The sequence below is a fragment of the Oncorhynchus kisutch genome, linkage group LG30 (assembly GCF_002021735.2).
Source record: "Oncorhynchus kisutch isolate 150728-3 linkage group LG30, Okis_V2, whole genome shotgun sequence".
NCBI classification, from domain to species: Eukaryota; Metazoa; Chordata; class Actinopteri; order Salmoniformes; family Salmonidae; genus Oncorhynchus; species Oncorhynchus kisutch.
The window spans coordinates 21836325-21842602 of record NC_034203.2 but is presented as its reverse complement, the minus strand read 5'-3'; positions in this window follow the sequence as shown (position 1 = coordinate 21842602).

Below are 6278 nucleotides of genomic sequence, written 5' to 3'. Positions count from 1 at the left end.
AGCATCTCAGGTCACATTTGTCCACGTCAAATTGAATTAACCTCTTTGATATTCTCCAAATACTCAGGCTATGGCAGGTCAACGCAGTGATTTAATTCTGTTGTTTTCTAACTATCTTAATTTCACAAAAATGTCGTGCCATATAAGCCTTTTATTAGTTTTGCATACAGTGATGTTGAAATAGTATTTTCTAATTTGTCCCACCATCACAACCACCTACTGTTGCTTTGAATAGGCCTATCGTTAAAGGCAGTTGGGCCGTAACTAATATATTCATTTCATATACTTGTAGTATTTAAATGTCCTCAACACACAGCATGATGACAAAGTTGGATGCATTGTGTTTGTGAGGGTTTACTAAACTAGGATGTGTCCCCACCAAGAGTGTCCTTCAGCAGATAATTACATTTTCTTTGGTGGAGAGATTATTGAATGTTCTGTGCTGCTGTATCCTGTCAGAACTACCCACCAAGGATGACCCAAGTACAATTCTGCACACCGATATTTCAACAATTGAGTCCAACAATTGAGTCCAGGAGAATGGACATGACTGTACTGTGAAACTCGAGCATTTTATCCACTCTCTGATAAACGTATGCCGTAAGTCCACCACACAGCCAATCGACGTTCACAGCATTGAACACCCTCTGAGAAAATAATAACATTCAGTGAATCAAAGATAATCCTTTTTCTGGTCTCTTTATCAGAGAAAAGCTTAGAATGGCACACAGTACACCACCATCTGCTGCACGAGAGCAGCTAGCAGACCATTATCCATACATCAAGCTCATATGGAAATTAGGGACATAAAGATGGGACAAGAATTGACTTCCTCCCTCTTTCATGTTCTAGAGAGAAATTAAAATGAATGACTTAGTAGAGTAGAATGAACAAAAGGTCTATAAAAGGTTCAGTAGTTCAGTCACAGGTGCAGAGGAGAAAGCGTTCGAGCATAAAAGAAAACGGACCCCCTAGAGAGAGCTCCTCAGTGCCATGAGAAGTTGATGAACACTGTCTCACATTTAGATTTGCCTCTCTGAATAATACCCTTCAGCAGGAATGGTGCTGAGACTGTAGGGATGATGAGAGGAGACACAGAGTCCTCGCAGAGTCCTCTGTTATATGAATTTAATGTTGAAGGGGAAGTATTTTACAACTTTATTTTACAACTTTAATGTTAGATGGTTCCTCACGTTGGTCTATGGGCCAAGAGAAACAGTAATCCATGTTTTGGTTCTCTTTACACAGCAACCGCTAGCTGAAATTGCAAGCTGAATTGCTGAAATAGCCTATGCCTAAGGGACAGATCGAAATGTAATGGGGGGAAGGGGCTGATCCAACTCAATGTGTCACCCCCCTCCCCAAAGTAAAACATATTTTCACATGACCCTTTTCTTGTACTGTAAAATAAATGCAACACCCTCCCCCCTCATAGAATGAACTCAAAATAATGTTAATGACCACAAATAACGATAACTGTAGGGACCCTGTGTTTATAAACGTGGATATCAACTTTGCCACTTCAGCATGATTTTGTGGCACATTAGATGCCGCGCAGGGCTACAGGCCAGAAGGTTGAGGGTTCGCCATCCACCACATACGAGCTCACTCTCTCTGCCTGTTTTATTACACTACGATCAGCAATGGCTGCAGATAATGATCAGTTGGGGGAAATCAGATGTTCAACATTTTGATGGCATATTTATAATTATAGAAAATATATGCAACACGTTTTCCACCATTTGGTTTCTGTGCCAATGCACCACACAACCAATAAACAAAGCATACAGACTTTGGGCACTTCAATATCATTTTTACATTTTCAACACCACAATAAATAGACTATATCAATCTCGACAAACAGAAAATGCATCCTTCCCTAAAGGAAACTCTGAAACTCTGAGCTCGTATGTGGTGGATGGCGAACCCTCAACCTTCTGGCCTGTAGCCCTGCACGGCATCTAATGTGCCACAAAATCATGCTGAAGTGGCAAAGTTGATATCCACGTTTATAAACACAGGGTCCCTACAGTGCACTTGCCAGTATTTAGGGTGTCTATAGCTAGGTTTCCATCCAATTGGTGACAGATTTTCATGTGAATATTCTATAATCTTCATGAAAAATATATACAATTTCAGAGTTTCCTTTAGGAAAATTTGGCGCCGGACAGCATGACATGGAAGATATTCATTTACCGGACATTTGAGAAATGTAATGGACATGCACATGCATTCAGATCCAACCTGGAGCAGACAGCGCCATCAATAAACGAGTGATGCTGGCCAAATTAGACACATTTACGTGTCCTTAAAAACAGCCTATAACAAATTACAAAAGCACTATTCCTTACGTTTCAATGTACGTGTATAGCATATGACAAACTTCATAGCCATTTTTTGGAGGGGATTTCGGCTACTTTCCTAAACAATAATTGTCCACATCACGGTTCAGCTATCAGACATTTGAGCACTAAATGTATCAGGGCATTGCATGTAAAGGCCCTGATACATTTAGTGCTAAAATCTAGATGTCCACCGTATGAAATTATTATTTATATATACATATATATGTATATTGCATGGCACCCTATTCAAACACTCCATCTATTTCACATCCCACGGTATCACTAAAATGTATACTAAAATGTATATTACCTTATCAAGCTCCCAGGCTGTGGGAAACATTGAGCCACTTTTATCCACGGTCGGGGAGAGATGACAAACCAGAATATCAGAAAAGCACATCTATTTCCACGTCACTGATCCAGAAAGCTCAGTGCGACTGGGGCCTTCGCTTTCCAGAGGGAGCACCATTCTGGCCATGTCCTTAGCTCTAGTATTCTGTGTCTGTTTATTATTCATGAAACCTGAAGACAGAGATAAGATGCATCAGAGTTTCAGTGTCCTGCCTGAGTGCCTGGTCGGTTGGCTGGGGTGATGAAAGGGCATCGATGGAACTGAATATGTGACAAAACATCCCCATCACGCTATGATGAAAAGAGTTCAACCATCCAAGAAAAGTGGTGGTGAGAAGACAATAAACTTTTCAGATAACTAAAACAAGAGGACAGCCAAGCTTGGGCCCCTTTCAGACTGAGACTCAAAACACAAGGTTTACTCGAAATTACCATATCCTAGTCCCGCAAATATACATTTTTGATTTGTTTTAAGTCAACAATTGTGTTCACTCTATGTAAACATGCATGGCATGTAGTGGATGACATCGCAACATCATGACATGGGACATCCACTTGTACAGATTGTCAGAGCTCATCACTAATCAGATTCAATGCTTTGGACAAGCACACAGTATTAACTGATTAAGGATCAGGGACAACACACAATAAAGTCATATTGAAATCTGAAATTATATCCATCTGATACATAATCCTAACAATAACAACTGGTGTATTATTTGTTGTAGGTTCATACACATCCGAAACCGTTAACACTGATAAAGAAAAAGATGATCTGTTTGGTCTTGTTGGATGGGCAGATGTTCTAAACCTTGTTTCTGCTGTAACATGGTAAGCTGTCACAAATATTACTACGGTACAGTGGAAAGGCCACGGCACACTTCATGATGAGAGACACAGAGCACACTACAGGAAGCAAGGCACCAATCATAATCCTGGAGTGATCATGACTGGAATGCGGAAAAAGCACATCACTTCATCATCCTAGCCAGTGAGATGCTGGTTTAGTACTGTAGGTTGTGTCTTGAAACAGTTACGAAACACATAACACAAGCTAGAACCCAACAAGATCGTTATCATTTCAGTTCTGCGTTGCGTTGCCTTGCTTGTGGGTACTAATTTCCTTGCATAAAATATGACTCATTTCATTGACATTGTGGGATGTTATGATAAATAGCGCTCTCTGCTGGTGTATCAAGGAATGGGTTCACCTTCTTTAAAATCAAATCAAATGTTATTTGTCACATGAGTTGAATACAACAGGTGAGGGGTAGACCTTACAGTGAAACGCTTACTTGCAAGCCCTTAACCAACAATGCAGTTTTAAGAAAAATACCTAAAAAGAAAATAAGAAATAAGAAAATAAAAACATTATTTAAAAAGTGAATTAAAAATATAAAAATATAAGAAATAAAAGTAACAGATCATTAAAGAGCAGCAGTAAAATAACAATAGCAGGGCTATATACAGGGGTTACTTAGGACAGTCATAGTGTTTCCCAACTCCAGTACTCAAGTACCCTCAACAGTACACATTTGTACTGTAGTCCCAGACAAGCACACCTGATTCAACTGGATTTGGGAAATAAATACTGTACACCTCAACAGGACACACTTGTGTATGTGATCATATGTAAGTGTACAAAATGATGTAACAAGGAAATATATTGGCAAGGAAATATATCATTTGCAGCATCATTGGAAACACTTTTGAGATGCTTTTTACAGTAATTACAGAAGTGGGTGTGCCTTCATAACATACTGTAGAGATGACATGTGCTCATAATAGGTGCCAGAAAGGCTTGTTCCAATAAGCAGCTGGATTGTGTGATTCCCAAATACTTCTGCTAGAAGTTCAACAGTATTTTGAAGAACTGTCAAAATCCGCGGAGAAATTCTTAACGTCTGAATAAGAAGAGACTCAGACAACCAGAAATCCTGAAGTAAAAGTTTTAACATCAGAATGAATATGTTTTTATAACCATATAAGCAGATCTGACTGAGCACTTACAAAGAGAATCATGGCAAAAAGAGATAATAAAATCAAAGGGAAATCTGAGACGGCAGTTGAAGAGGTGAAAAAAAGAAGAGAGAGGGCCAGGAGGCACTGATCGTAGTGGAGGGAATTTCAGGGAAATCAAATCAGTCCTTTTTGTAAATAAAGTCCAACCCCCACTACTTCCTCATCCTCGACGGTTAGCGTGATGCAGGCAGCCACCACTTACCCAGCCACCCACTCACCTCCAGCGGACTGGGCCGCGACCAATCAGACAGCCAAAGGGCCCAGGGCCATGTGGAAGATGCGCTGGATGGGGAAGCCACAGCTGTGTGGGATGAGCCTCATAAGCCGTGCACACACAATGGCTGAGTCTTTCCATTTGGAACTTTGGGAGAGAAAAATAACAGGAGGTTGATGATGAATACATCACTGATATGAGACGAGGCAGCAAGAAAGGGGTTGAAACTTGTTTATATATAAACCCATTTAAGAAAATGAAAGAGCGCTAGAGAGACAGAGAGAGAGAGCGAGAGAGGGAGATCTAAATCAAACAAACATAGCATACAGAGTAGAATACAGTAAGTTGCACACTGCACAGTGAGAGAGGGTGAAGAGGGAACATTATGATGGGCAAAAAAGAGACAGATCCTTGGTGAAGAACATAGAAATCCATCAGACAGGTATGATTTATTTAACAAGGCCCCGCCAAAACCTAAACTAATATTCCAAAATGAGAGTGGTCAATGTGTCCTGAGGAACACAGAGATATTTCTCTGCCATTCCAAACTGATGAGGCATAGAGCACTGTGGGACGCTTACAGTATAGATGAATAACACTGTATCAAAGTTTCTCTCTACCATCTTCTTGTCTCACCTTCTGGTGGACTTTTCAAACAGTTACAGACTCAGAGGGTGTGAAAGGCATATAATATGAGGAATAATTCAACAAAAGATTACTCTGCAGCACCTTAAACTTGGGGTAGAGCTTTGAAACTCCCAGACTTGAGGAATCTGATTTGAACTCTGAGCCAGCCACCTCTTTGACAGGCAGTGTGTGAGAGCTGGAGAGATGAGTAACGTGCAGGAGATATACTGCTCAAAGGACAAGAAAATAACACACCTCACCAGTCTTACTCAGTCCTTACAGTCAAGAGTAGGAATAAAATGAGCAGAGTGCCAATTCAAAAAACTATACTGTCATGGAAGTTTTTGAATTGGCACTCTCCTCATGTATCTCTGCTCTGCTGAGTGGTCTCCATTTCAAAAAAGGTTCATACAAGTCAATCCATTAGCAGAAAAGGTTGACACAAGTCAATCCAATTGCAAATGTGCTAAAGGTTTCTGCTGGCTATCAGCAACAGTTGGAGAGATTTGAAGTGAGATTTGAAACCCTTCCTAAGGTATTTAGCCTACAGGGATACCATGTAGGCATAATATGTCTATCTGTATTGTTTTTTTATGTAAGTAATTGATACCGGAGTGCCAAGTCTAGGTCCAAGAGGCTTCTAAACAGCTTCTGCCCCCAAGCCATAAGACTCCTGAACATCTAATGAAATGCCTACCCAGACTATTTGCTTTGCCCCC